Source organism: Vicia villosa, linkage group LG5, assembly GCF_029867415.1.
Source record: "Vicia villosa cultivar HV-30 ecotype Madison, WI linkage group LG5, Vvil1.0, whole genome shotgun sequence".
Lineage (NCBI taxonomy): Eukaryota > Viridiplantae > Streptophyta > Magnoliopsida > Fabales > Fabaceae > Vicia > Vicia villosa.
The window spans coordinates 157,065,728-157,082,511 of NC_081184.1; the positions used below are offsets into that span (position 1 = coordinate 157,065,728).

A 16,784-nucleotide genomic window follows, 5' to 3' on the forward strand; every position below is an offset into this window, starting at 1 on the left:
ATCAACGAGCTATGGTGACCCTTTTCCATGATATGATCCATAAGGAAATTGAGGTGTATGTCGATGATATGATTGCAAAATCCCAAACTGAGGAGGAACATTTGATATATCTTGAGAAACTGTTTGCTCGTTTGCGTAAATTCAAGTTGAGGCTTAATCCAAGCAAGTGCACTTTTGGAGTGCGATCTGGAAAATTACTTGGATTCATTGTGAGCCAACGAGGGATTGAGGTCGACCCTGACAAAGTAAGAGCAATACAGAATATGCCAGCACCAAAGAATGAAAAAGAGGTCCGAGGGTTCCTTGGGAGATTGAATTACATAGCCAGGTTCATTTCTCATCTCACTGACACCTGTGAACCCATCTTCAAACTGCTGCGCAAAAATCAAGATATCCGTTGGGATGATCATTGTCAGGAGGCCTTCGAAAAGATCAAGCAGTATCTCCAAGAGCCACCAATTCTCATGCCTCCGGTTCCTGGGAGGCCACTTCTTATGTACTTAACTGTGCTTGAAGGATCTATGGGGTGTGTGCTGGGCCAACATGACGAGTCTGGTCGAAAAGAGTGCGCCATTTATTACCTGAGCAAAAAGTTTACCGATTGTGAATCCCGCTACTCACTACTCGAGAAAACTTGCTGTGCTTTGGTATGGGCTGCTCGCCGACTGAGGCAGTATATGTTGACTCACACTACTCTATTGATCTCCAAAATGGACCCGATAAAGTACATCTTTGAAAAACCGGCTCTTACAGGAAGACTAGCCCGATGGCAAATGCTTTTATCAGAATATGACATCCAGTATGTCACACAAAAGGCCATCAAAGGAAGTGTCCTTGCAGATCATCTTGCTCATCAGCCATTAGAAGAGTATCAGTCGATGAAGTTTGACTTTCCTGATGAAGATATCATGAAATTAGATGATAATGAAGGACCCGAACCAGGAGAGCGATGGACTCTCACGTTCGATGGCGCATCAAATGCTATGGGCCATGGCATTGGGGCAGTTTTGACTTCTCCTCGTCAAACTCACATCCATTTCACAGCTAGAATATGCTTTGATTGCACAAACAATGTCGCAGAATACGAAGCTTGCATAATGGGTCTCGAAGCGGCCATTGATATGAGGATCAAGATCCTTGAGGTGTATGGGGATTCTGCCTTGGTTATACATCAAGTGAGAGGTGATTGGGAGACACGACACCCCAATTTAGTCCCTTATAAGGACTATGTCTTGGAGTTGTTGCCTGCTTTCGAGGAAATCACTTTCAATCATATCCCCCGAGAGGAGAATCAATTGGCAGATGCCTTGGCTACTTTGGCAGCTATGTTCAGAGTTAGTTCCCCAAAAGAAGTGCCAGACATAAGGATCCTCCGTTACAAAGAACCCGCCCATGCGTTCCCTGCTCATTGTCTCACTACTGAAGATGTGTATGATGAAAAGCCATGGTATTATGACATCAAAAGGTATGTTGAGAAGCAAGAGTATCCCGAAGATGCTACGATTGGTGATAAGCGAACGCTTCGAAGGTTAGCATCCAAATTCTTCTTGTCAGGAGACGTCCTGTACAAAAGAAACTATGATTCAATTTTGCTCAGATGCGTGGATAGACACGAAGCAGAATTGATCATGCGGGAAATTCATGAAGGATCTTTTGGAACTCATTCCAGTGGACATTCTATGGCCAAAAAGATCTTGCGAGCAGGATATTATTGGATGACGATTGAAAGTGATTGTTATGTGTATGTGAAAAAATGTCACAAATGTCAAGTGTATGCTGACAGAATTCATGTTCCTCCAACTCCTCTGAATGTCCTAACGTCACCTTGGCCCTTTGCTATGTGGGGCATAGACATGATTGGACGGATAGAGCCGCAAGCTTCGAACGGACACAGATTTATTCTTGTTGCTATCGACTACTTCACCAAATGGGTTGAAGCTACTTCTTACAAGAACGTGACCAAGCAAGTCGTTACTCGCTTCATCAAGAAAGAGATCATATGCCGATATGGGGTTCCAAGCAAGATCATCACTGATAATGGGTCCAATCTTAATAACAAAATGATGGCAGAGTTGTGTGAAGAGTTCAAGATTGAACATCACAATTCATCACCCTATCGGCCAAAGATGAATGGCGCCGTCGAAGCTGCTAACAAGAATATAAAGAAGATTGTCCAGAAGATGGTTAGAACGTATAAAGATTGGCATGAGATGTTGCCATTTGCTTTGCATGGCTATAGAACTTCTGTTCGTACTTCAACTGGGGCAACTCCCTTCTCTCTCGTCTACGGCATGGAGGCCGTACTACCTGTCGAAGTGGAAATTCCTTCGTTGAGAATCTTGATGGACGCCAAACTCGATGAAACAGAATGGGTTCAAACGAGGCTTGATCATCTCAATCTAATTGAGGAAAAACGCTTATCTGCTATCTGCCATGGCCAGTTGTACCAAAAGAGGATCAAGAAAGCGTATGACAAGAAGATTCGGCCTCGAGAATTCCACACAGGTGACCTAGTTGTAAAGAAGATCTTGCCAATTCACACCGATCCAAGGGGCAAATGGACTCCCAACTATGAGGGACCATACATTGTGAAGAAATCATTTTCAGGCGGTGCTTTAATCCTGACGAAGATGGATAGGGAAGACGTTCCGCTTCCAGTCAATTCAGACTCAGTCAAAAAATACCACGCATAAAAGACCCGCTAGGTCGACGTACCTAGGCAAAAATAAGGGCATCCCGGCAAACCAAAAGGGTTTGGGCAAAAATTAGGGATAAAACAAAAAGAGAATAACCCGCTAAGTTGAAAACCCGAAAGGGCGGCTTAGGCAAAAGGGGGCATCCCGCTGGATTGAAAACCCGAAAGGGCGATCCAGGCAAAAGTTAGGGATCAAAAGCGAGAGGCTGCAGTCTGAGTATCCTTCACAAAGACCACTATACGCCCTTGGCAGAACGGACAGATCAATCCAACCACTACCCTTCTGAAGCAAAGCATTGAGAGGATCGAGGATATGGGAATTGTAGCAATATCAGTTTTAATGGAAACTCGAGCATTCCTCTTTGCCATTTTGCTTTTTGCATTTTATTTTCCTTTCGCAACTACCTCATTTAGGAGTTGCTTCCTTGTACAGAAGCCTATTCATAGGCATTCCATCAATAAAACGATCTTTTGATAAAAAGCTTTCCCTCTTGCTTTTCATTTTACGCATGCGAGGTGTGATTTAATTCGTTATTAAACATTGCATTGAGAACATGGGGGAAATAATCACAAAATCAAAACGAAACATGATGTTACGTAAACATAAAAGTGCTCGAAGGGGCACCATTTGCATCCAAACATTGTTTTCTGTGCAGGTTGCAGGTTCTAGCCATCATCCTGACTCATGACGTGTCACAAAGGTCATCATCATCCCGCATGAAAGTTCCAGAATATAATTCATCAGTACTGGTAAGCATGGAGCACATGAAAAGGTCCCTATTCCCCTTCCATATGGCAGACGAAGAATGGTCTCTCAAAAACTCGTGATTCCCCGAGCAGTATAGGATGTAAAGAAAGTCGAGCAAAGTCACTTCCTCCTCAATAGAATTATGTTCTAATCCTCCACACAGTTGCCAATAATCTTTGGCACTATGAAGCTTCCAACGCCCACCCACAATGGCGTCTCAAGATCACAGGCAACGGACCCCAATGATCCTACTCTTCTGTTCCACCAGGGCCTTTATTTGGCACTCTCTGCATATAGTACTCATTGCATATAGCATTGCATCCTCGAAAGCGTAGCATATCCATCACAATGGATCATTACGCCATAAAAACTCAAACATGCATACAAAGCATGAGCCAGATAATAGGAGCTAATGTTGAATCAGAACAATGACCCATCCCCTCAAAGTTGTTACCTGTACAAACTTTGCCTGATATCTGCTATCATACTACAAACGCTTTTAAGCTGCGGTGCCAATGCGGGGTATCTTCATTCTCCGATGAGTGTCTGACGCAATGTCTTCTTCTGTCCTTCAATGTCGAGTCGATGTTGAGTCATAAGATCGCCACGAGATCTTATTCCTTTCCAAAGTGTGGAAAATCGCACGAGATTTTCTTTCGATGTTGAGTCATAAGATCGCCACGAGATCTTATTCCTTTCCAAAGTGTGGAAAATCGCACGAGATTTTCTTTCGATGTTGAGTCATAGATCGCCACGAGATCTTATTCCCTTTTCTTCTGTTGACGAGTTGATCGCCACGAGATCTTCTTTCGATGTTGAGTCATAAGATCGCCACGAGATCTTATTCCCTTTTCTTCTGTTGACGAGTTGATCGCCACGAGATCTTCTTTCGATGTTGAGTCATAAGATCGCCACGAGATCTTATTCCCTTTTCTTCTGTTGACGAGTTGATCGCCACGAGATCTTCTTTCGATGTTGAGTCATAAGATCGCCACGAGATCTTATTCCCTTTTCTTCTGTTGACGAGTTGATCGCCACGAGATCTTCTTTCGATGTTGAGTCATAAGATCGCCACGAGATCTTATTCCCTTTTCTTCTGTTGATGAGTTGATCGCCACGAGATCTTCTTTCGATGTTGAGTCATAGATCGCCACGAGATCTTATTCCTTTCAGTCCTGACGTTGAGTCGTAAATCGCACGAGGTCTTTTTCTTTCGATCATTGTTTCATACAACCACTCTCTTTAAAAACCCTGTATTGGCACCGTTACCACGTTGCAAGCCATCACCGTTCAACCATTACTCACCGCAAATATTTCCATCAGAAAAACAAAAATCTCTTTCCCCAGCAGATATCAAACAAAAATAACACTCACACCATCTTTTCTTCAGGACAAATTTCAGGTCTTGATATTTAATCTTCTTCTACCTTGAATGTTCGAAAGGCTAACGCCAATCTCACCTTCAGGTTTAAGACGATTAAATAGGGGCAGCTGTCATACCCCAAATTTGTCCTACCCCTTTACTTCTAACTGGCTTAGGCTTTGCATTCATGTACATACATCACTTAGGTCATAATCCATATCCATGCATTCATATCATAGGTGTTATTCAAGGGCTAGCAAGAAAAAGCCCCATTGCAAAGAAGTTTGATCAAAGAATGAGAAAACTGAGGTATAATCATGTGGCCCTATGTTCATTGAAGTCCTCCTGGATTGGGGTGTCTCTCTGCTTCAAATCAGGGCATTGGTTAGAGGGTACAAGCTTGCAAATCATCTGGTTCTTTAAATCAGGGTTTCTTTGACCGAAGTCAACCAGTTGACCTTCTGGTTAACATCTGATCAGAAGTGGCTTCTATGTGTGGAAAACTTCTCATACTGACTGTGTGGACGTGTTTGTTTGACTAGATGTGAGTGGAAGAGATTTAATCGGGAATTTCATCAATAGCCGGAAAAATCGGGACGGTTGACTTTTGGGCCAAAATCGGAAAATTATTCAAATATCGACTTTTGGGGGAGAATTAATCAAGAAAAGTCGAAGAAGGGATAAAATCGGGAGTTCGACAAAAAGTTGCCAAAAATAGCAAAATAATCAAAAAAGGAAAGTTTTTGTACTTAGAAAATTTTTGGCTCTTAAAAGCTTGATGAACAGTCCACTTCAGCACTGAATTACACGTGGCAAATGACATTTTTTGGAGAAATGTCCAACATCAAAGTTGTTCCTCTCATGGAGGAGAACAACTTTGTAGTTGAACACTTTTTCATTTGAAGCTTGTATGAAGAGTTATTGAGGTTTGAAGTTGCTGAAAATTCATTTGATCTAGGCCACCATGCAAGTCATGAGCCAAGTCATGCCCAAGCATTTCATCAAGCACTCGGTATGCCAAATGTCAAGCCAATTATTGAGCCCTACAAAGATGTTATGAGTTAAAACTTGGTATGCTCCTATTCTTTGCCATGTCCTCTACACATTGATACAAGAATCAAGCCATTTGGACAAAGGATGAATCATTTACAAAGCTCCAAAGTCACATGTTCACACCGGCCCAAGTTATGCATATGGCTGGGCATGAATCCAGGGCACACGCGAGCAATTAATCAAGCACGTGGCGTGCCAACTTTGAAGGTGATTATAGAGAAGCACGAGGGTCCATGAAATGCAGTAGTGATATGATTCTATTCTCCTCCATGTCCTTTCCATATTGATCCAAAAAAACGAGACAAATTATCACATAAAGTTATAGATATGTGTGCGCAAAGTGGACTCCCTGGTCATGGTAGCTAGCCTGAGGCATCATACTTAAAGCCAGTAGCATGCATGAAGAGAATGGTTGCCTCATTTAGCCATGCACGAATCTGGAAATGAGAAAGCATGTTGAAAGCTTACTACAAACATGAAACTTGTGCATTAAGTTGTGAAAATAATACACTACACTCATCCTCACCATAAACCATATACACCAGCATATAAGTATCAAAACCCTTCACAATTCACACAACACAGACTCATTTTTTCTTTCATACTCCACTCCCCCATTCTCTTCACTCTCACGGTTCTCTCCCTCTCATCATTCTTCTCTCCACCGCCAAACACCACAACAAACTTCTTCAACCACCATCAACACCACCAACCATCTTCCGATCATCTCAACCACCGTAACTACCTTCATTGATCTTCGTCAACCTACACCACCACCGTTGTCACACCTCCCACGCTTCAGATCCAAGAATTCACCATCACCGTCTCGGCTTCAATTCTTTGTTTAACTCCGGCATCATCATCATCATTCGCAAGTTCTGGATCTTCAACCAAACCGAGTTTATTTCTCGGTTGAAGACTCACGTTGAAGGATCTAACTCACGCATACGCATCGTCATCAAAGGAAGCTCGCAGTCGTAGGATTCTCTTCTGCCTCAAACGCAAGATTTGAACAAGTAAGTACCTCGAATGCCTCAGCATGCTAGTGATACGCAATAAGTCATGTAGCGTTGGTAATGTCCTCTCATATACTCTATGTTCTTGATCTGAGTTCAGTTTTTCTTAGGACTATCGTTGTTTGAAATCCGTGAAAGATTATGAACGTAGAACAGCAGCATCCTGGTGATTGTGGTTACGCTAAGGCTTTTAGATCCGTGTTTGATTAGTGAGTTAGAGGCTGAATCGAGGGAAACTAATAGCATATCTGTAATCAGCGTGCGAAAACAAGTCGATTGGTGCCGGCCACGTGATTTTCTGCATTTTTTCGCTAAGCTCCGGTAGGGTTTTCGCCGGAGAAGACGACTGAAAGTCATCTCCGGCCGCCACTTAGTTCCCATGCATTTTAACCCTGATCGGCTTACGTGGCGCGTTACTATTGGCCTGTTGTTCCATTTTTGTCTCATTAATATCATTGGCAAGTGATGTGGGGTGCTGTGATTGGTTTAAGACTTTGCTTTTGTCTTTTATGACTTTAAATTACTTATGACCAATTGAGGTGTGGTGTGCTGCATGTTATGTCACGTTTTAATGCAAGAACCATATGATAAAAAATAAACAACATGCTGCATGATATTGCAATAAAATGAGAATAATGAGGAATGGACTTAATGGAACTGGGCCTCAGCATCTCCGTTTTTTGCACCCCCTTTCGTTGGGCCCCAAATGCGCCAATAACACTGAATTCAGTTCAAATCCTTTTTGCTAATGCACCCCTGGCTGACAGATTTTTAGTTTTGTTTTCAATTGCTTTGTTTCTCCAATTTTCGCTCAATAAATCTTTTTCCATGCAATAAAAAATAAATAAAAAATGTTTTAGATAGCTTTATGTGTGTACATAATTTTGCTATCTTTTTGTATATTTTTAGAAATTAGTTGTTATTTTTAATAAATCATTTACTTTGGTATGTTCATGTTTCTTTCGGTTTTGATAGATTTCGTAAAGTGATTTCGCTTAGTACCTTAGGATTAGAATTTAATCACCATTTTTTGTATGGTTACTATAGACTAATCCATGATAATGTGTATAAAAAATGAATTCCTAATTCTTTGTTTTGATTGGTATTTGGTTAGTGTTGTTTGACTCGATTAACATGCGTTTTTAATAGATGTTTGTGACGTTTGTGCTCTCGAATTAAAATACATTCATGCAATAATGTTGGTTCCTTTTTGTACATATGATTAGGGATGTTTAGAGGTCCTAAGACCTGGAATTGAAAATTTTAACTCATGTTTTCTTATTTTACTTGATTTTTCTTTCTCACATGTAAATACCTTGTTTTTGGTTGACGATTGCACCGTAACTTGTACAAATGACCCGTAGTTTTGTGTGGAACTTCTTGGCATGACTTTGTGGTTGTTTAGGCATCTAGTATAGGCTATTTGCTACTGACTTGTACCATTTGATTGCACGTTCCTAACTTCATTCACAATTTGAAACCGTTTAGCTAGTATTAACCTAGTGCTGTCTAGTTTTGGTTAGAGTTTTGTATCACTTCATGCTAATTGACTAATATAGATTAACATAGGATATTAGAACTAAATGAATAAGTTTGCTACTGACTTCAAGCTTAGACCATGTGTTCACTTGCTTTTGCTTTGATTAATTGATGTTTGTCCGCTAATTGGTGAGTAACGATGCATGCGATGCTTTGACGACTTCTTGTGGATGTTTTTGTAGGGTACCGTGATGCTTTTGCATTTGATTTGGGACATTCAATCCCTTGTTTTGCTACTGACTTGGAGCTTCTTTCTCTTGTTTCCATGCTTAGCCTCTCATTTCTTACTTTGATTTTGATTACATCTTGCTACTGCTTGCCATGTTCCCTTAGACTCTTCCTCCTTTGTTAAGAGGAATCGAGATAGGTTAGTTATCCTCGACCTTAGGACCATTAGGATTTAGACTTGTGTAGACAACTTAGATTAGAATTTAGGATTAGTTCCCTATTTCATTCTTTTTTCTTTTCAACATTTAAAACATTAATAAAAGGAAGATGCGAATCATATTAAGAAAGTGATAGAGAAATGAGTGGGATCCATTCCCTAATCTGTTTCTCACTCACTTAGTGGCATAGAAACGAGTGGGATTTATTCCCTAATCTGTTTCTCGGTCACTACCTAATGGGAGAGAAATGAGTGGGATTCATTCCCTAATCTGTTTCTCAAACATTAATTAATGGGAGAGAAATGAGTGAGATTCATTCTCTAATCTGTTTCTCAAACATTACATAATGGGATGGAAGTGAGTGGGATTCATTCCCTAATCTGCTTCTCGATCATTATACATTTTATGTGATTCGAATCGCAAACAAATCCCCCTTAAAAAATACACAACCAAAAACACTTAAAACATCTAACAATGGCTCAGACTAAAGCAAAGTAGAGTAAGTGGTGAGTGGCCCGGTATTGGGTACTGTTCATCACTCATCTACCCTAAAAGATACAAACCAATTCTCTCTCTCTCTCTCTTCCCTCTTTTCTTAAGGGCAAGTTATCTCCGCTCCATTGCATCCTAGGCGATCCCTTATGCAAGAGCGCGAGCGTTAACGCCGCCCAACTAAAAAACACAAAAACAAACAGAAAATCTTTAGCCGAGCTACGGTAACTCTGATTCCTGAAAAGGATACGTAGGCAGCGGGGTAGGGCCCGTGCGAGTACAATTCTTTATTTTCCCTACATTTTGCATTCATTTCGCATTTAGATATAGACATAGTTATACACCCTTTAGATAGAAACAAACATAGGTGGATACCATCGAGTACGATGGGCGCGAGGGGTGCTAATACCTTCCCCTTGCGTAACCGACTCCCGTACCTTGATTCTCTGGTCGCAAGACCTCGTTCTTATCCTTTGCCAGGTTGTCTGATATTCCTTTCCCTTATGGGATAAATATATTGGTGGCGACTCTGTTCATTTTTCGCGAGCGTGCGACAAAAGGTTTCAATCATCTTCAAATAATCCCTATGGCAATATCCAATGGAAATTACATCTTAATTCAAGATCCACAGTCATCAATTTCATCAGGTCGACAATTAGGGTTTTTGACCTAATTCACTTGAACCACTGACTTTTTAATCAGAACATGGTGCCACAACTTAAACCATGGCTCAAGGTCCTCCAATACCTCAATATTATCCATTCATACCATTCATTTGGTGAGGATAGCCTGGTTCATTTGAAATCTCCAGAAACGCGATTCATCTGAAAAAGTCAACTGTACAAGATCACCATTGACTTTTGGGGAATTTTGGTCAACCATGACTTTTGAAGTTTTGAATCATCAATATATGATATATGAAGTCATTTGATCAAGAAAAATCAAGAAAATCAATCAAGAATAAAAAAGTCAAAAGTTTGACTTTCCATACTTAGAAAAATTCTAAGTGTTTTTCAATGATTTTTTCCAAACTTTGGAAGGGAATTTCTCAAAATTTCACCTACAAACTAAAAAAAACTTCCAACATGAAAGTTGTAGATTTTGATCCAATGAACAACTTTGTCACATATGATGATTTTCCAAAAGATCAACCATTTAAGAGATATGGAGCTTCAAAGTTGGTATCTTTTGAAAATTTCACTTAAAATCTCACTTTCTTCAAAGTTCATGGATCTTTTTCACCCATTTCCTTAAAGGTCTTGAAGAAACTTCCAACTAGGGTTTTGAAGTACATAACATAAGCTTTCCAAAATGTCCAAGAGCATGAAAAAATATGGAGTGTAGCCATGGTTTTGAATTTTGTCATTAGAGGTCATTATGCATGAAATTTCAAACCATTTTCACTAAGTTTCAATACTATATGGCCTATAACACAAGTGATGACACACCAATGCAATAATTGAGAGATATTTTCTTGTTTAAGATCAGATAGGAAAGAGATAAGAAGCTTGGCAAAATAACCATGGTTAAGTCACTTTTAACCATTTGCATTAAATGTAAAGATTCCATTTTATCTCCAAATGCCAAATCACCATTCCTTGATCAACTTGCAAAGCTCTGAGTTCAGAACTCTTGGCCTATAAATAGAGGTCCAAACTCCATTCAAAATCACACCAAAACCTCACAAATTATAGGTTTTCTCTTTCTTTCTTAGAATGCAAGTTTCTTAAGTTTCAAGGAGGTAGAAATTCCAACCTCCAAATCCTTGAAGTTCTGGCCAAAGTGATGATTCCAACAACTTCTAAACATCAATTAGGAAGTGTTTGAACCACTCACACACCTCAAATTACCCCAAAACTCAGAATTGCATTTCAACCTCCATATGAACACATAATGAGCCTTATCATGCCAATTTTCATTGTAGCTCATTTCTGTCCAAGTTAAACATCCAAACACATTCCATATACCATATATGAACTATCCCAACCATCACCAACAATCTGAAACACCTCCATCATCAAATTCGATCCTCACTTGAGCCATACTGCAGATCGGGTACCATAGACTGATAAAGAGGTTTCCAGTTCATTCCAAGACTTCAAACATGTTCCCTAAGGTCCATTGAAGCTGTCCAGATTGAGCAACAACATCTGTAACACCTCCAGGCACGATTTCAATTTCCAGTTTTGCCATTTTTAAGGTGAGTGCTCATGAACTTCAAACTCATACATACATGCATCATAAATGAAATATTGATATACCATCTTGTTTCTGCACCTATGAGGATCATTAACCCTCAATCAATTGCATCATATCATGATCATACACGATTTCACAATGATTTGTCATATTAGGGTTCTTCGTGTTCATCAGAAAATTGATAGCCCTAGGATAAAAATAAATGAAATTAAAGATCACCATCATGATCCTTGTGAAAAACCAAGCAAGATAGACCCTTTACTTGATCAATTTGGTCCAGTTTCAAAGATTTTTGAAAATCAAATTAGGGTGTGTTCTTGGCGCCATTTTTGTTCAGAAAATTCAAATATTTCATTTTAAAATATAATTAAATGGAGGCATACATATAACAAGCTGCGCGCGCAGCTCAGTTGGTTGTTGTTTTGGTTGGCAAGCGTGGGTGCGTGGGTTCAAGCCCTAGTGAAGACAAAACCAAATTTTTTACAACTATTTTTCTTCATTTTCTTAACAACTTTATTAATTAATTTAACCAATCAAATCAATTCATTTTTGCTTCATTTTTTGTACACTTCTTATTTAATATATACATTTTATGAATATAAAAAAAAATCACAAAAAAAATGTTTATTTAATATGTTTTTAATAGGTTTAAAATGACATGTTTTTAAGTGTTTTTTAATACTTTAAATATTGTTTTTATTTGATTTTTCAAACCTAATCACTTGTAAATATTTTTGTGATCAAACCCTAATTTTTTAGGTCTTAATTAAGCATAAAATTTGTTTTTATCTTAATTAAGTTGACTTTTGTCAAAATTCAAACTGTTTTAAAACAAACGATCACAGTTTTTCAAAACGATAAACCATTTCTTTCTGGGTTTTTCTTTTCAAAAGAAACTATTGATTAAATCTTTTTGGATTGATCAATTGATTTTTAAAAAATACCATGGGCCTCCATGTAGGTATAAGTTCCGAGCCCCTTTTGTACATACCCATTCCTTTTTCTTTGTACAGTTTTTCTTTAAACAGAAAACTTCTTTCAAAACAAAACTTTCAAACAGCTTTTCAAACGACGAAACCTCGCGATGTTAATAAAACAATCAACCATGTTTTGTAAATAAAACATGGGCCTCCACATAGGTATAAGTCCCATTCATGTACATGAAATTAGGTATTTCATTGTACACACACCTTTTTGTATACATCTCGTTCAATTTGTTTTTTTAACTTCGAACAACAAATCAAAAAATGAAGGTTTTCTTTAAATCTTCCCAAAAATACCATGGGCCTCCATGCAGGTATAAGTCCCAAGCCCTCTTGTAAATACTTGTTTACATAGCTTTGAATAAACTCAATGGGCCTCTCCCCGAGTATAAGTCCCGAGCCCCCGTGTATACAAATGGATCATGCTTACAGGTATATTTCATTCATAAACTCCATTATATACACGCACCTTGTCATATATCTACTTTTAATATAATAAAGTACAATACATATGAAATTCTTTCAATATCCCTCTAATCTTTCAATTTGAGGGTGATAATCGGGGACACAACGGTAATTGGATCTCCTTTAATATTTTAATTAAAAATATATATTCCTTAATCATTGCATACCCTTTCAATTGCCCATTTTATTTTCCATCATTAATACTAACGTGAGGAAAGGTATTGGAATTGTGCAAATCTTCTTGGTTACAGCAAAACCAATTCAACACTTTTTCAATTTTTACACGTTTCTTCATTCCAATACACACATTTTTCATCTCTTTCCCTCTCCCTCTCTCTCTCAGACAAAACTTAACCCTTCTTTCTTTCTTTCTTTCTTTCTTCCATTTTCACTCCTCTCTCTTTTTCCTTCAAACCCTTGAACCACCGCCTGTTTACGGCCACCACACATCCGCCAACACTGTCACTCCGCTGCGCGGGACCAAACAACAACCACCACTTTCAGATTATACGCGATTATTTCTCTTTTCCTTTCACTCTATTGATTTCAGGGTTTGTGCTTCTAATCCTCATTGTTTTGATTTTCGATTTTAGGTTTTGCCATCAAAAAACATGTCTTATTGCTTATTTCTGACCACTGTGAATCGTATCCCTTGCAAGCTTATTATAAGGTATGTTTCTATCATGGTTTGTAACGACTTGATTTCGTTTTTACATTTTGCATCATTTTTTGTTCATTTTTGTTGTTTCTCTGTGTGATGTAGAGTATTTGAAAGAAGAAAACACTCAGATCCTGCAACAACAAACAAATTACATGAGGTTGATGTTGGCTCCTCATTCTCCTTCTGATTTCTTTCTGTGTGTGTGATTTGCAGGTATGAAGATGAAGATCGAAAGTTGGCTCCTCAAGCTTTTGCCCACAACTACAAAAGATAAACTTTCTCTGTCAAAGGTAACGCCGCCGTTGTTGTCCATGGCGGCAACGAAGGAATTTATTCATCTTTCATCAATGAATCTTCCATCTCTTCAGTACCGACTCTTTCAAAGGTAACGCCTTTATATTCATCTTTTCAGTGCAGCAGATTGTAGTTAAAATTAACATTTATCATAAGCTAATTATTTCAAAGTTTGATTTTGATACATTGAAATGTAAAAAGAAATTATGTTGTTTGGGATTTGATTTTTTATGTGAAAATCATGTTTGATACAGTCACACTCCATATAAACAAGGAATTATCAAACTTTACCTCACAGTTGATTCAAGCAGTTGTTTTTTAGGTTGAAGATAGAGATATGATTGGTGGTTCAGCTTAAGGGGGTCAACAGGTCGTCTATTTCACCGGTGATTCGGCTAAACTCGGCGTGTGCAATAAAGGACATGTCATTCACCGGCCTTCTCCCATGAATTCAGATTGGCCTCAAGTTTATGGTGTGGCCTTTTATCATGCCCAAGCAATAAACTGTTTGTTTTTAGTTTTAATGCTTTCTGATATTATTGGTTGCAGAGTTCTCTAACATTTTAAGTACCGATATTCACCATGGTCATGGTTGAGTGACCATTTGCTTCTCTAATTTCACAAACAGGAATATTATTAAAGAAGGATTGGAGACTGCTATGACAAAGCATGTAATAGATGATGAAGCAACAATAAAGAATATAAGTTGGAGGTCGATAAAAATAATGTAAGTTAGTCTTAATTTAATCGGGTTAGCTCTGTTGTGGATTATCGGTATTGTCACTAATGATGAATTATGTGCAATGATGAAAAGTGGAATGACACAACAGGACCAGGGACCGCTATTTTAAATCTACTGAATCGAGTCGATTTCACATGTGATTCGTCATCAAAGCTAAGTGTTAACTTATATTTTCATTAAAGTTATTTGAAATTTAATCTTATAATAGTAAACACCATGTCTAAAATGGTGCAAATGATTTGACTTCCTTAGCATTTGATTTCCATCTATAGAAGAAATTAAAGATTAGGAAGTTGAAACCATTGAAATATATGCTTCCACAAGGACTATCAATGGCTTTCATTGGCAGTTACTGATTATATACTGATTGTATTTTCTACAGGTAGCAAATGCAAATGTCTCATTGCAACGTTTGGAGGAACTGTTTTCGGCCGAGGAATGAGATTTTCAACAAAATTCACCAATTTTTCCAGGACTTCCAGCCATCTTAATAAAGAATGGACACTTTTCATGGGATCCAAAAGTCAATCTTTTACGATTTTTCAGAATATTTCCATAGCAATATTCAAGAGAATGGGCTACTTATGACTAACATCTTCTTCTCTGTCAACTTTTATGAAGAGTAGTATTTTACCATCAATTTTTTTCCTATGCAGGCCGAAAAAGGAATTTGTTATCAATCACCGACAAGTTAATTTTTGTTCTTTTGTTTTGTTTTTAAGGTGATCAACTTGCCATAGCAAAGAAGATTGAGATGAGAATTGGGATGGGAGCTAATATGTACCCATCAGCTACCTTGCTTGGTATAGATAGGAACTTTCAAGAGTTACTCATTTGGTAGTTTTTTGATTTTTTTTTCAATACAAAAGTTCATTTATATAGATCAGTATTGTGTATATATCGCTTAGTGTTAACTTCATGAATTGGAAATGATTTTAGGTTTGCAGCTTCCGGCTCCAGTGATACAGCTGCTACAGGTGCATCGGATACATTTACATGTGTGCTGAATATTAGAAATCACTGTTAATATAGCCTTGGCTTAGTGTAAACTTCATGAATTGGAACTGAGTTTATGTTTGAAGATTCCGGCTCCAGTGGTGCTGCTGCTATAGGGGAAGATGATCCATTTACATTTGTACTCAATATTAGAAATCATGTTAATATAGCCTTAGATTAGTGTTAACTCCATGTGCAAGTATTTTCTTGGAACTGGTATGAGAGGACTCTTTGAATATTGTCACTCTATTGATAATTTTGTTGAATAGATTTGTTGAGCTTTCTATGATGGTTGGGAGGCTTCATGTGTTTTACAAATTTTTGCATTGTATAATAATGACACTGACACTGTCGATTAGAAAAAATAAATCACACATTTTTAAATTTTAAAAAACAATAATAAATTACTAAAAAAAGAGTAATGTGAAGTATTTACTGATTTTCTATTTTTTATAAGATATAAAATATTTTTATATTTGACAGTTATAATTAGCCTATATTTGAAAAATGTTAAAATCACGGTACAAAACAAAAGCTACTCCCACCTGCTTCCAATTTTTATTTCTATTCATATTTTTATTTTTATATATGTTAAACGCTATTAAATAATAATTACAATAATTATGGTTAAATTATATTTATGGTATACTTTATAAAATTTTATTATTAAATTGAAAACCATTTATGACAATACAATAAATTAAAATTCCTATGTTATACTTTTTCTATGCATAAATCAATCACCTTATGATATTTGTACATACCCCTTATTACTACAATAAATATTTTATTCATTTATTGAGGAAATTTAAGTTTTTCCATATAACCATTTTATTTTTGTACATTTCTACTAAAAATAGTTTAAAATTTAATAATTTTAAATATAAATTTTTACTTCTATTTTTTAAATACTTATAAAAATATTAAAAATTAATGTATAATTTATAATATTACATACTCTATTTTAAAATACGTATAAAAATATGAAAAATATTTATTTTAAAATGGAATAAATGTATATCATTAAAAACTTTATTAATGTTATTAATATTATAGCATCTTTTAAAAAATAATAAATGTAAATTACCATAATTATGAATAATTCACTTAATTTTCAATGCAAATTCAAATAATTAATAATATAATAATGGT

The 16,784-nt window shown here is 37.3% G+C and overlaps 1 long non-coding RNA gene across 3 annotated transcripts; it reads left to right on the top strand.

The window, feature by feature from the left end:
* Positions 1–13,182: 13,182 nt before the first annotated feature.
* Positions 13,183–15,921, top strand: LOC131607913 (uncharacterized). Of its 3 annotated transcripts, XR_009285442.1 has the most exons (7): positions 13,183–13,609; positions 13,814–13,985; positions 14,217–14,367; positions 14,523–14,621; positions 14,709–15,258; positions 15,359–15,473; positions 15,576–15,921. It is a non-coding gene; the product is annotated as an uncharacterized LOC131607913 (long non-coding RNA). The 3 variants fall into 3 exon arrangements; XR_009285440.1 differs by having other exon boundaries at positions 14,709–15,473; XR_009285441.1 differs by having other exon boundaries at positions 14,725–15,473.
* Positions 15,922–16,784: the final 863 nt, after the last annotated feature.